The following is a 15,523-nucleotide window of genomic DNA, read 5'->3' as shown; positions in this document are numbered from 1 at the left end:
CTGAAAAATAAAATAACAAGAATGTGGCCTGCAGACCTGGAGATCTGCTTGTGATGTTGACTGTCACTTCACAAAAGAGACTTCGTGATGTGTTGGATACATATTTAGATTCCTAGTACCTCAGTGTAGTTTTCTGGACAGAACCCTGGCTTTATGGAATCATATAAATACTCAAATTAAAAAGGTAATGTTTCGCTGTACTTGCTTCAGAGCTTCTTAGCATAATAGTTAGTTCCTGCCAAAAGGTGCTGCAAAGTCAGAAGCAACTGCAGGGTTAATGTGGACTTTTATGTTATCTGTTGATGTCCACATCTTCTACAAATCAAATGCCTACTACAAGCATCCAACAAGTTATTAAAATGTCACCCACATAATTTCTTCTTGATTTTTTTCCTTAATTACTGTAAAGTTGTTTTCACTTTGACCAGTTAGGCATAGTGCTACCAAATGGCTTTCCATTTCACACAGTGTAAATGCTATATTTCTGACTTCTGTAAAACAGGACTGCACAACCTACACCTTGAGGAGGCATCTTGGTGTTCAGGAACAGACCATCTTACCAGTAGTTCCAAGGCAGAAAACAGACATTTATACATCAAGAATAGGTATTTAGGTACTTTGATGACGTCTCTGGATTCTTAGAGAAAGAGGTATGTCATCATTAAGCTGTATAGTACCTATTCCTTATTAGAAAACTACAAATTACAGTTAACTAATCAATAGCTACAGAAGTCATGCATTTAATGAGACTCTTTTGGTTACCAGATTGTCCAAATAGATAGAACATATATCCCAGTTAAAACTAGGATTCATAGATAACACAGAGGGGCATTTTCAATATGACATCCAAATTGGACTTTGGACGTTTTGCGCTAAATGCCCAAATCCGAATAGAAAACATGACCATTTTCGAAACTGCAAAACATCTTTTTTTTTTTTCAAAAATACTATTTGTAACAAAGTTTTATGCTCTGTGCATTTATCTTTTCAGGACATTTTCGACAAAAAAAAAAAAAGGTAGAAAATAAAGCCATTAGGATGTAGGCGGGGACAGCATTTTTGTAGACTGGTCCTTTAGACATCCCAGGAGAGCAATGGGGCACCCTAGGGGGCATTGCTGTGAACTTCATATAAGTGCTGCCAGGTACACATCTCACCGCTGTGCCCTTATCTTGTCTGCTGAGCCCTCCAAACTCCACCCAAAACCCACTACTCCCAACAGTACACTGCTACAATAGCCCTTATGGGTGAAGGGAGCATCTATATGTGGGTACAGTGGGTTTCTGTTGAGTTTTGGAAGGCTCACATTTTCACCAGAAGTGTAACAGGTAGGGCAGTGGTGTAGCTAAGGGGGGGGGGGGGCGCAGGGGGAGCGGTCACTCCCCCAAACAGATTTTTGAAAAAATGGCTCCTATGCGCCACGTGCCAGTAACCTTTCCTGCCGCCTTCCACATAATCTTGCATCTTTCTCCCTCTGTTTGTTCTGCTGTCCACTGTCTCCTGTCTGCGCCGTCATTTTTACTGCCCTGAAGCGTTCTCCCTTGGCACCGGCGATTCACAGTCAGCCTTCTGCCAGCGTCAGGGCTTCTCCTCAGGCGTGTCTCACTCCCACCTCTGCACAAAAGAGGAAGTTGCTTTAGAGTAGGCGGGAGTCCGGGATGCGCCTGAGGAGAAGCCCCGACACTGGCAGAAGGCTGATTGTGAATCGTTGGTACCGAGGGAGAACACTTCAGTGCAGTAAAAATGACAATGCAGATGGGAGACAGCGGGCAGAAGAAACACAGGGAGAAAGATGCAAGACTCTGTGGGGAGAGCTGCCCAAGGAGGTTTGTTTAATAGACGAGTGGAAGTAAGCCTATCTAGTCCAGTAAGTCCTGTAAGCAAGGAAGCCAATTTGGTTAATCTGTTTCCACCCCCCTCCCCCCCCCCCCCGCCCCCGCAGTCGTCATCGTCATTGCCTTCACCGGTCACCCCAAACAAAACAAGCAAACTTATGAGCTGCTACATCCACGTTGTCGTTCTTTATTGTTGATCCATCTGTAACAAGGCTAAAGCTGTTTCTGTTGGCTAGGCAGTGCCTTAAAAGCTGGAGAAAAGAAATAAAACAGCTTCAAAAATTATTGTAGCTGGTAGAAAAAGCAATTATAAACTCTGTAGTTTGTGCCCATTTTTATTCACTGTTCTTCTATACAATACATATGGCCAAGATTCAGTGAGGATATCCTGTTTCCTGATAAGTTCATCTTAACTTGTTGTAATCTGCCTTGGGAAACCTGGTGTTGTAAAGATGATAGAATATATTGAAATTAAATGGAAGTAGAATTAAACTCGCCTTTCATTGGGGCACATGGAATCACATTTTCACATCATCTCATTTGTAGGAATTTACATTTTAGATACACAAATGGATTATTCTGTTTTTAGGCATGTTTCAGGGACAAGTGGTTTTATAGGTCAAAATAAAAATAAATATTTTTTTAATGCAGATCTCTTTTGTTTAAACATAACTAAATGGGCTATAAGCCCCTAATGCAGTCCATTGGTTTTCTTATATTGTTTTAGTGGCCTTTACCAGGAGAAAAGAAATCTCTGCACGAATATAACACGTGCTAGAGTGCCTCTATAACTAGCCCCTCCAAATGACACACTGATTACGATTTATAACAAATTACTTACCTATATTCTGTTCCGTTATTATACTGCACAAATTGGCATGTTTGAAAATATAAGTGAGATTAAATACAAATGCTACCAAGAATAAAGAATAAAGCAGCTCACTTGAATTTAAATTTAGCTTATAATATTTGCTAGTTTAACATGGATGCAGCAGCTCACAGGTTTGCTTGCTTTGTTTTGAGAGTATGGCGATGACGACATCACTGGGAAGGGAAAACTGAAACTGGCCCAATTGGTTTCAATATTTTGACATTACTTGGAGGCATATTTTCAAAGCACTTAGTCTTCCAAAGTTCCATAGAAACCTATGGAACTTTGGAAGGCTAAGTGCTTTGAAAATATGCCTCTTGGTCTCCTGTCTATTAAACCTCTTTGGAGCTGCCAGAGCAGGCCAGGGAGATATGTGGCCCCAAGGAGGATGGGGAGCACTGAAAGAGATGGGGAAGAAGGTTAACATGGGGAGAGAGGAGGATATAGTAAATGCTGGACAGGGAGGGAGGGAGGACACAGAGTCAATACTAGACAAGGAGAGGGTAGGAACATTGGAACTCAAAGAGGCAGTGCTGGAAAAATAAGAAATGGGGACACAGGGGCTCTATTGAAAAGGAGAGGGATAGGGACACAAAGAGGACACTATTGGAAAGGGGAAGAGGAGATAGGGACACAGAGGCACGACTGGAAAGGGAAGGAGGAGGAGATAGGGACATACAGGGGCACTACTGGAAAGGGGAGAAGGAGATAGGGACTCAGAGGGGCACTACTGGAAAGGGGAGGAGGAGATAGGGACACAGAGGGGCACCACTGGAATGGGGACAATGGTGAAAAAAGGATGAGAAGGGGACAAAGAGGTAATTCTGGAAATGGGGGAAGATGGTAACACAGGGGTAATGCTGGAAAAAGGGGGAAGATGGGGACACGGCAATGTCAGAAAAAGGGAGAGATGGCGACACCAGGAGGGCAGATACTAGAAAAGGGGGAGATGAGGAGACCAGGAAGGCTTGTGCTGAAAAAGGGGGGAGATGGAGAAACAGAAAGGGCAGATTCTGAACTTGGTAGTAGGGTAGGGACAAGGGACACAGAAGGGAGATGCTGGACAGGACAAATAGTGGTACAGAGGAAAGAAGGATGGTGCACTTGGAGACAGAAGAAGTGTCAGATGGACAGGAAACCCTGTAAAGGCAGAAGAAAGAAAAAAACTGAAAAAAGAGACAGTGGGACCAAAGCAAATGAAAAAAATAAATTGTTCTAACAACAGTAGAAAAAGGTATTTTATTTTGAATTTGATAATAGGAATATGACAGTATTTCAAAATGCACATCTCTGATATCTTCAGATTAGCAACCCTGCAGGGGTCCGAGTGCATTTTCTTAAGTCATTTTGGATGTACTGCAGCACAGACTTTGATGGGTAGAATCAGGGACTGTAAATCCCACATGAATGTGGGATATGACTTCACACTAGGATTGGTTGAAACATCTCCCTTCTGGAACTGGATCACTTGGGAGCTCTATACATAGCTATTTAATAGTGGGGACATAACACGAAAGATCAGTGCCAAATAGATGTAAAGAAGGAAAGGAAGAAGACAAGAGGAGAGAGAAGAAATGGAAAGGCCAGCCTGGAAAAGAATTTGTAAGGCTGACTCATGGAACATAGAAAAAAAGACTGGGACCAGGCAAATTCCCAAACAAAGGTAAATAAAACACATTATTTTTATTTAATACTTTGTAAGGACTGAGATGTACCTGCTTTGTAAAATGTATATTTTTTCTATTTTTATTTTGCAAAGTACAGGAGAAAATGCTTTTCTATTTCTTTTTACCAGTATTGCACCGTTTATACTACTAATTTCTATAGCGCTACTAGACGTATGCAGTGCTATACACTTGAGATAGAGTCTGGTTTTCTTGGGCAGAGAGGAGGGGGTCTCTATTTCAACTTTTGTTGTTGTTTTTTGTGGCTCCCTATTCTGTATTAGATTGGTATGGTGGAATGTTGTCACAATTTGGGTTTCTGCCAGGTGCTTGTGACCTGGGTTGGCCACTGTTGGAAATGGGATACTGGGCTAGATGGACCTTTGGTCTGACCCAGTATGGCTACTCATGCTATATACAGTGGGGGAAATAAGTATTTGATCCCTTGCTGATTTTGTAAGTTTGCCCACTGACAAAGACATGAGCAGCCCATAATTGAAGGGTAGGTTATTGGTAACAGTGAGAGATAGCACATCACAAATTAAATCCGGAAAATCACATTGTGGAAAGTATATGAATTTATTTGCATTCTGCAGAGGGAAATAAGTATTTGATCCCCCACCAACCAGTAAGAGATCTGGCCCCTACAGACCAGGTAGATGCTCCAAATCAACTCGTTACCTGCATGACAGACAGCTGTCGGCAATGGTCACCTGTATGAAAGACACCTGTCCACAGACTCAGTGAATCAGTCAGACTCTAACCTCTACAAAATGGCCAAGAGCAAGGAGCTGTCTAAGGATGTCAGGGACAAGATCATACACCTGCACAAGGCTGGAATGGGCTACAAAACCATCAGTAAGACGCTGGGCGAGAAGGAGACAACTGTTGGTGCCATAGTAAGAAAATGGAAGAAGTACAAAATGACTGTCAATCGACAAAGATCTGGGGCTCCACGCAAAATCTCACCTCGTGGGGTATCCTTGATCATGAGGAAGGTTAGAAATCAGCCTACAACTACAAGGGGGGAACTTGTCAATGATCTCAAGGCAGCTGGGACCACTGTCACCACGAAAACCATTGGTAACACATTACGACATAACGGATTGCAATCCTGCAATGCCCGCAAGGTCCCCCTGCTCCGGAAGGCACATGTGACGGCCCGTCTGAAGTTTGCCAGTGAACACCTGGATGATGCCGAGAGTGATTGGGAGAAGGTGCTGTGGTCAGATGAGACAAAAATTGAGCTCTTTGGCATGAACTCAACTCGCCGTGTTTGGAGGAAGAGAAATGCTGCCTATGACCCAAAGAACACCGTCCCCACTGTCAAGCATGGAGGTGGAAATGTTATGTTTTGGGGGTGTTTCTCTGCTAAGGGCACAGGACTACTTCACCGCATCAATGGGAGAATGGATGGGGCCATGTACCGTACAATTCTGAGTGACAACCTCCTTCCCTCCGCCAGGGCCTTAAAAATGGGTCGTGGCTGGGTCTTCCAGCACGACAATGACCCAAAACATACAGCCAAGGCAACAAAGGAGTGGCTCAGGAAGAAGCACATTAGGGTCATGGAGTGGCCTAGCCAGTCACCAGACCTTAATCCCATTGAAAACTTATGGAGGGAGCTGAAGCTGCGAGTTGCCAAGCGACAGCCCAGAACTCTTAATGATTTAGAGATGATCTGCAAAGAGGAGTGGACCAAAATTCCTCCTGACATGTGTGCAAACCTCATCATCAACTACAGAAGACGTCTGACCGCTGTGCTTGCCAACAAGGGTTTTGCCACCAAGTATTAGGTCTTGTTTGCCAGAGGGATTAAATACTTATTTCCCTCTGCAGAATGCAAATAAATTCATATACTTTCCACAATGTGATTTTCCGGATTTAATTTGTGATGTGCTATCTCTCACTGTTACCAATAACCTACCCTTCAATTATGGGCTGCTCATGTCTTTGTCAGTGGGCAAACTTACAAAATCAGCAAGGGATCAAATACTTATTTCCCCCACTGTACATGAGGGTCTGTCCATGTTCTGCATGTGCAACTGAGGTGAAGAATTCTGCTAGCATGTAGTGTCTGTGTAGGAATGTTTCAGTTTCCCAATAGTAGGTATATTGGTGCTCCAGAACCCAGTGTAATATATATAGCACTGTCTTTTCATAGGTGGGTTAGGGAACTCTTCTGCGTCCTGTCTTTTTTTTTATTTTAAGTTTCACAATTTAAATACAAGCATTTACATCTTGCAAGAGAAATTCAGAGTAAATATTATTTAAAGAAATCAACATGAAGATATATAACTCTTTCTTAGACCACCTAATTCAAACAACAGAAAAAGAAAATAGAAATAGGGGCGTTAGGAAACATCGGTGGTATATTTTAAAAAAAGAAATGGAATGATAACAAAGAAGGCCTGGAGATATCCACGTATTAACATAATAAATCCTGGAGTTTTTACTTCTCAGAATACTAACTGGTAACTTTTTTCATTTGCAAAAATTCTTTCAGTTGCACTGGTTCAAAGAAAACATATTTCTTATCAAGGTAATTTACTAAGCATTTACAGGGATAAGAAAGAAGAAATTTAGCCCCCAAACTTCGTGTCTCTTCTCTAAGTGATAGGAAAGCTTTACGTCTATCCTGAGTGGTTTTCACTACGTCGGGGTAGATCCAAATTCTGTCACCAAGAAACATTTTTGTTGAATTTCTGAAAAATATTTTCATTAAGGAGTTCAAATCTTGTTCAAACACCATCGAGACTAGTAAAGTTTTCCTTTCCAGAGCTATAGTATCAGTCTGTTCAAGAAAATCGGTCAGATTTTGTAAACCATCAGGTTCTTTCGATTTTTCTCCACGCTTTAAATCAGGAAGGTAATATACTTTGCTAAAAGGAGGAATCAGGTCTGGAGAATATTGAAGCACTTCAGTCAAATATCTTTTAAAACACTGCAGCCGCTGTTAATTCTAAAGCTCTTGGAAAGTTCAGAAGGCGTAGATTTAAACGCCTATTATAATTTTCAAATTGTTCAATCTTTCGGTGTATCATTAATGTCTCTTGATGTAATTTACTGTTTCCTTGTAGGCAGGACGCAACAAAGGCAGCCTGTATTAATCAGTGCCTGCCACAGCCCTTGAGCAACAACACAGACACTGTTGTTTAGCGGACACCAACCAGAACCTATTTTATAAAAGTCTGCTCCCCCTGAGATCAAAACCTGGCTACTGCTGGCAGGTATAAGGGATCTTAAGGGAAGCAACAATGCCCATGCGCTCTTGCCCATTGAGGCTTTGACCTCAAAATGGTAGCCACAACCTCAAGCAGGGGTAGCCACTAGAGGTTGTGGTGGCCATTTTGAAGCCAAGGCCTACAGGGAGTGGAGGGGCAGAAGATCTCATTGGGGGCTCTTCTTGCCTTCGGGTGGGTAGATTGAGGGAGCACCACACAGATAATTCAGTGGAGTGGAGGAGTGGCCTAGTGGTTAGGGTGGTGGACTTTGGTCCTGGGGAACTGAGGAACTGAGTTCGATTCCCACTTCAGGCACAGGCAGCCTTGTGACTCTGGGCAAGTCACTTAACCCTCCATTGCTCCATGTAAGCCGCATTGAGCCTGCCATGAGTGGGAAAGCACGGGGTACAAATGTAAAAAAAAAAAAAACCTAACTGGGCAAAGATGCCCAGTTAACTATATGGGCACCAGCACTGAATATTACTGGCATCTGCATAACTGCCAGCTCTTCCCCCTCTGTCCCTGTAACATCCCTCTCCTGTCCAGTTTCAGTTTCACCAGTTAATGACAATATTCAGTGGCACTGCCAGGAACACCAGCAGCCAGCCCACGTGTGATTAAGTTGGAATGCTTTTTTCCCCCCATTTATATATCTTTTGTTTATACCGCCTGTCTTAAGGAAGGAGCTCTTGGCTAATCAAAAAATGTATTGTTCAATAACAAAATTTTTTTTCTTTTTCTTCTTATTTTAATTTCTGTGCATTAACCTTTAAAGTGCACTACCAGGGAAAGGGCTATTTAAACCTACAAGTTACACTGGAAAGGTAAAGCACACCGGTAGAGAGACCAACTATACATTAACAGCAAAGAGAGTAAGACACCAGTTCCCATTTCCCACTACCCATCAGTTAAACCTGCACATTCTGCCCTTTCCTACGCCCTATTTTATTTTCATAATAAAGTGAACGACAGCATCTCTTACTTCGGAGGTCTCGCAAAGACATGGCTGTAGTTGAGCTTCAAGATGGGAGAACAGATGAGAAACGACCCGCCCCAAAACCCGAGTACATCGGGACTGCTAAGACTTAAGTTAAGAATGCGCCGCCTTTGCGTCCGTCTCTATGACAGCCAAAAAGAAGGCGGTTACGGAGTCGCACAGCGACCAAAACACCGGAAATACCGAAGTGTGTACGTCCTGGAATAAAAGTATAATCAGGTAGGAAATTGAGCGTAAAAACATTCCGATGTTGCCGTTAAAAGTGTGTCCATAAGAAGGAGATTACATTGAGAACAGGAGGAGACAGCATGAGCCTATCTGGCCCAGCCATTTACCGTCATGTGGGCTGAAGACAGTAGGCGGAGCTTGCCGCCACGTCGGTGGGTTCGGCAAAAGGTTAAAAACGGCTACAGCGGGATCCTCGGGATCTTCCCTGATTCGAGCACAAAAACTTTAAATTCATTTTTTCTTTTGGCAGTTGTTTAGATATGGACATTTTACATATTTCCTCCGAATTTTTTTTTCTCTGTTGATGGTATTTAACGCTGGAGATTATTGATTATTCTCCCAGACCCTCCTATTTGCGCACAGTCTCGTCCACCGTAAGGGGGCGAGCCCCCGTCCTGACGTAAATTTGACTGGTTCATCTTCAGTAGTAACGTAACGTCACAGGGGGCGTGACTTACGCTTCTTTGTTTATACGGCCGCCTGCTGTTAATTGTAGTATGCAGCGATCACCACAGTCATCATAACCTCAGCGCTGCGTTTCTCTGTTCCTCTCTTTCCGGGTTCTCCTTGTCCCTTTGTAGTGCACTATGAAGGAGGTTTAATAGACTGGAATGGATGTGAGCCTATCTAGTCCCCTATAAGCAAGGAAGCCATTTGGTTAATCTCTGTTTCCACTCCCCCCCCCCCCCCCCTGCGCTGTCATTGCCATATACTCAATACAAAGCAAGCAAACAAATGAGTTGCTGGATCCACGTTGCCATTCTTTATTGTTGGTTCAACTGTAACAAGTCTAAAGCAGTTTCAGTTGGATAGGAGAAAATACATAATTGAATATCACTAAAAAAGCTTCCAAAATTATTGTAGCTTGTAGAATCAGCAATTATAAACTCTGTAGTTTGTAGTCATTTTTCGTCACTGTCTTGTACATAGGGTTACCATACATCCAGATTTACCTGGACATGTCCTCTATTTGAGGACATGCAGGGCCGCCAAGAGACTGGGCCGGGCCCGGGGAAAGGCTGCCCCCGGGGCCCCGTCCCTGCCGCTCTCACCACCCCACCCCCCTGAGGTCATCGCCGCCGCTGCACCCCCCTCCACACACCCCCCCTCCGAGGTCGCCACTGCCCCCCCTCAGTCCGCCACCGGGCGGGGCCCCCTGCATTGAAATCGCAGTCTCACCTCCGTGAAAGCAGCGCTTCAGGCAGAACGCCTCCCTTCGGCCCTCCTTCCCTCCTTGTGTCCTGCCCTCACGGAAGTTAGGTCAATGCAGGGGGCAGAAGGTCGACGATGGCGGGTGGGTGGGACTGCGGCACTGGGAATTTTGTCCCCCCTGCCCCCCTCTCGGTGGCTATGAGGACATGTCTGGGCGGGTTTTGCCAGTCCGCCCATTTGTCCGGATTTCTGGACAAACGGGCGGGCGGCGGCATAGGTGCCCCGTATAAGAGGCTTACCCAGCTGTGACCTTCCCCACCTGCCTCCTCCAAATGTCTCGAGACTCCCATCCCGCTAAATTCTGCCTCTGCCACTGCTTCTGTTGAGCAGCGGTAGGAACGAGCACAGCGCTAAGCCCCTGCTTCTCTCGACAGCCATCATTAGAACAAAAATAAGTGCGGGGCCGCAGCAGCCTTCAGGCAAGCGCTGTCGACTCTGCCATCCTCTGCCCCCACTGACGTCAATTTCCCGTTCCGGGAGCAGAGGACCGGCAGAGCCGACAGCGCATGCCTGAAGGCTGCTGCGGCCCCGCACTTCTTTTTCTTCTTGTCTTGTGCTGTAAAGAGGGAGGCCCGGAGGTTTAGTAGATATATGTATTGATGAAAAATAACTGAAAAATATAAACTGGGTAAAGAAGCACAATACTTAACAGAGAAAGAAGTTAATTTCTTAATAGTCAAAGAACCTACTCTCCCTACTATATATACTCTTCCAAAAATACACAAATCCCTGTCCAGACCCCCAGATAGACCTATTGTGTCGGCCTGTGGCTCTTTGTTAGAACCACTCTCCATTTTTATAGATACGTTTTTACGTCTCTTAGTTTTTAAAATTCGATCATATACCCGTGACTCTGCTGACATGATAAACACACTCAGTACAATGACTCTTAGTAATGATATGCTTTTAATAACTTTTGATGTAGAGAGCCTTTATACAAATATCCCACAGAAAGAATCAATTGAAATTATTAGAGAAGAGTTGCTAAATAGGAGTATACATCCTAGGATTCCCACACAATTTATTATAGAAGAACGCACCACAATAGCACTTACCAAACATTTCTTTGCATTTGATGGCAAGTTTTATCAACAAGTGAAAGGTACAGCCATGGGCGCTACATTTGCGCCGTCTATTGCTAATTTATATGTAGCTGACTTTGAGAAGAAACACATTTCAAACAATGTATACATGGACATCAGAGAGCGACTTGAACAATTTCTTTAATTGGTTAAATACCTTAGACGTCAATCTTAAGTTTCAAATGAAGTATAATAGCAAAACTATACCATTTTTAGACATCAATATAAGTATTGGGCAAAGAGAATTTATTACTGACATATATCGCAAACCGACAGATGTAAATAAATATTTGCATTATGAAAGTTGCCATAGTACAAGTCTCAAAGCAAACTTGCCTTACAGTCAGTTTTTACGTTTAAGACGTCTCTGTTCAGATTCTAGAACATATGCATTTAGATCTAAATACATGTCCAAACGGTTTAAAGAAAAAGGTTATCCATTGAAATGTATACAAAAAGATTTTCAGAAAGCTTCAAGTTTTTCAAGAGAAGCATTGCTCAAACCGATTCAGAAAACAAACGAAAATAAGATAGTCTGTACTTTACCTTTCACTAATATGTCCAGTTCCATTGTCAACATCCTAAAAAAAAGCATTGGCATTTATTACAAAGTCTAGAAATATTTTAGAACAAAAAATTAATTGTTGCTTATAACGTGAAAAGAACCTCAGAGACCTGTTAATTCCATCCACATTACCCAATCTTGTCACACCATTGAAGAACCATAGGTCACTTTCCATGCAGCACATGTTCAGTTTGCAATGTCAATATGAGAACTAAGAGTTTATATATACCATCATCAAATAAAGAAATTCACCTACAACAATTTTCTAAGTGTAAAACAACTAATGTTGTATATGTTGCTCTATGCCCTTGCAACTTAGTGTATATTGGAAAAACTAAAAGGAAGTTTAATATTAGAGTTATTGAGCACAGAAGTGCATTAAAACGAAAGCTACTAGACAAACCTCTGGTGGAACATTCGTTAACCTTAGGTCATAAGTTTGAAGACTATCAGTTTTGTTGTAGTTTTGTATATAGACAAAAATGGAGAGGTGGTCCTATTGATATTCATTTGTTATGTAAAGAGCAACAATTAATTTTCAAACTGAATACTCTTCATCCAAAAACGGTGCGAAATGACTAAAATAACCTCTGTGGATGATTATGAAGATCTATGTATGATACAAGTTAAATAATCCTAAATAATTATTATCTATAATTAATAATTAAATAATGAATCATAAGTGAATTTTTTTTAAAAAGTAATAATAATTGATTATAGAAATGAAAACTGATGGAAAACCTTGTACATGAAATAACTAATGAACAAATGGAAAAATAATAAAATATAATAAAAAATTTAAAAAATTAAAACAACAAAATATTTGAATCAAAATAAAAATTAAATAAAAAATGAAATAGAAATTACTGAAGACTTACTTCTTTGTTGCTACCTACTCCCCTTGTTCCCCTGCTGATTAATATTCCCCTTTACGTTCCCCATCCTGCTTAGTTTTCTACTGTTAGTCAATGCTCCCCTTGTTTAACCTTTTTTTCGCTTTACCTGTATCTTCATAATTTGTACTTCCTCCTGATTTTTTGTAAGCCACATTGTCCCTGCATGTGTGGGAAAATGTGGGATATAAATGAACCATAAATAAATAAATATATTGTATTGCTTTCCAGTAGGCCCCGATTTTAAAGTAAGTCCACCAAATATGTCCGATCGTACCCTTTTGACCACAGCCATGCCAGCACAATGGTGAAACTCCAGGAAACATGTGGTGCAACCTAGCCAGAGTCAAATACCAGCAGTAAAGCACTTTAACTACATTCTCCTGAAAGGGGACGTTAATAGAAATCTTGGACCAATTGTTCTCAAGGAAGGACCAATCACCCTCATCAATATTCACCCCCAATTCCTGGTGCCATCGCTCTCTCAGAAGCGTAGCTAGGTGGGGTGCAGGGGGAGTGGTCGCTCCCCTAAACAGCTGATTTGAAAAAAATGGCGCCTCGTGGCAATATTTTTTTCTGCTTCCTCCCTCCCTGAAGCTGCGCTTTGCAAGGCTGGAAAATCTCCTCTTCTCTCTCTGCCGTCGGCCTTAGTCCCACCCCCTCTAGCACGAAGACTGTGCGTCAGAGAGAGGACCAGCATGCAGCGGCAGTGCTTAACCTACGACGCAGCTCCAGACGCCCTGTCCCGCTTCCCCAACGTCAAAAATAATCTCCATTTACTTCTGCCTCCCTCCAGCTCCCCACGGTCGGACGGTGCTTGCTAACCTACCTCAATCGCTGCTGAAGAGGCACCAGAGCAATTGAAAGGAGCTGCCTCGGTGCCTCAATCTTCCTTGTGACGTGAACTGTCCACGCGGAGCAGGAAATTGCATAAGAGAAGACAGAACACATCACACGGAAGATCGAGGCACCCAGGCAGCATCTTTCAATGCTGCAGTGCCCCTGCCAGCAGCGATTGAGGCAGCTTAGCAAGCGTCGGAAGGAGAGACTCTGGAACCACGGGGGGGGGGGGGGGGGAGATAAAGGGAGAAACTGCAGGCAAAAGGAGGAAGAACTAAGTGCTGCTCTGCTGGAAGGGGAGAGGGAGAGACAGACAGGAAGAGGTGCTGGAGGGAGAGGGATACATAATGCTGGATCAGCTTACAGGGTGGGGGCAAGGGAAAGACTGATTGGCTGACTGACTAGGTAAAGAAAGGGGGGAAAAAGACCCTGGAGACCTAGGATGGAGACATACTGAACTGTGGGGGAGGGGAGTGGGATGAAAGAGGGAGACATCCTGGCCCCAGGGTGGGGGAAGGAGGAGAGTGACAGGGAAATGAGATGTGAGATATGGAGGGAAAGGGATAAAGACACAAAGGGGCACTACTGGATGGGGAGGGGGCTTAGTGACACAGAGGGGCAATACTGATCACAGCAGGGGATAGGGAAAAAAAGAGAGGGAAATGCAGGCCAAGGCAAGACAAAGACCTAGATGTAGTATTTGCAGTTCTTTTTGGGTTTTTTTTGTTTTTTTTACTAGGTAGTGTATTAGTGCCCGGTATAATATTTGCAGTGCTGCTGTTTCACGCATAAGGTTATAACTCATCCTGTCCTTGGAGTTTGTCAAGGTTCTCGGTGTGTTTTTGCACAAGTTTGTGTATAGTGTTTTAGAGTGGAGAGATTGTGAGTTGGCCTTACTGAGGTGGCACCAAAACATCACAAAGGGTTTTAGAGCCTAAATCATGAGACACTACCTCTTGAAGGATCTTTAAATAGTTTAATTGTTCCATAGGTGTGTTGGCTGAGGGCAAGTAGGATGTGTAAAAGATGGGACAAGGAGAACATCGGAGAATTACTGCCATTGACCCGAACACATGCCCTAGGTACAGTATACAGAGCCCGGATCCATCTACAAAAGCCCGAACCAATTCCAAAACAATCCAACACTTGGAACATAAAAGGCCAATGGACTCTATCAAAGGCCTTTTCAGCGTCTAGACTCAATAAACAAATGGGAAGATTTAGTTTCTTAGTGAAGTGAAGCAAGTTAACCATTCGGCAAATATTGTCCATTGCCTGTCTATAGGGAATAAAACCCGTCTGGTCTGGGTGTATCAAATCAGGCATAACTTTTGCAAGACGGTTAGCCAGGACCTTTGCTAAAATGTTTATATCAGAGTTTAATATAGAAATGGGATGGTACGAGGCACATTCAGTCACATCCTTGCCAGGCTTACCAATAACCGCTATCCAGGCTTTCATCATAGAAGGAGGAAATTCGCCTCCCACTAAGATCTCATTTATAATCTCTGTCAAAATAGGGGACAACTCGCCCTGGACTATCTTATAGAAGTCATTGGGTAATCCATCCAGGCCAGGTGATTTCCCAGTTGGAAGAGCCTTAATTACCTTAGCAACCTCCTCAACTGAGACCTGTCCATCTAATGCATCTCGCTGAGCTACTGTAAGCATAGGAAAAGAGCATGCCAACAAGAAATTGTGTGTAGCTTCAGGATTAGGTGTAGTTTCTGAAGTGTAAAGCGATTGATAAAATGACTGGAACATCTCCCGTATCTGCTTTGAGTTGGTCACAATCTTACCCGCCCTGTCTCGCACTTTAAGAATAATCCTGTCGACCCTTGACTGTCTCAATTTAACCGCCAGGGCCCTACTCGGTTTATTACTAAAGACATAACGAGAGTGCCACTGCTGATCATTGAAGAATTTTAACTGGTCTGAATATATCTGGTCCAGCTTCAGGCATAGCGCCTGAATTTCCTTCAAAGTAGTTACAGAATGAGATTTGTGTCATTCTGAGAGTGAATTCAATTGCGTTAAACACTTAGCAACCTCCGCCCTTTGCTGTCTAGCCAGCTGTCTAGCCCTGAAGCTGGCCTTTTGGAGGAAGTAACC

At 43.1% G+C, this 15,523-nt stretch overlaps 1 protein-coding gene across 2 annotated transcripts in view; it reads right to left on the bottom strand.

The window, feature by feature from the left end:
- The window catches only part of ANKS3 (ankyrin repeat and sterile alpha motif domain containing 3), an 88,551-nt gene extending 79,673 nt beyond the window's left edge, over nt 1–8,878 (bottom strand). For both annotated transcript variants that reach the window (XR_003943111.1, XM_030211883.1), the window contains exon 1: nt 8,577–8,878. The gene's annotated coding sequence lies outside the window, so the exon portion shown is untranslated. The remainder of the gene's footprint in view (nt 1–8,576) is intronic.
- Nucleotides 8,879–15,523: the final 6,645 nt, after the last annotated feature.

Source organism: Microcaecilia unicolor, chromosome 8 (assembly GCF_901765095.1).
Source record: "Microcaecilia unicolor chromosome 8, aMicUni1.1, whole genome shotgun sequence".
NCBI lineage: Eukaryota > Metazoa > Chordata > Amphibia > Gymnophiona > Siphonopidae > Microcaecilia > Microcaecilia unicolor.
Note: the sequence above shows the minus strand (reverse complement) of the source record. Positions and strands in the feature narration are given on the sequence as shown.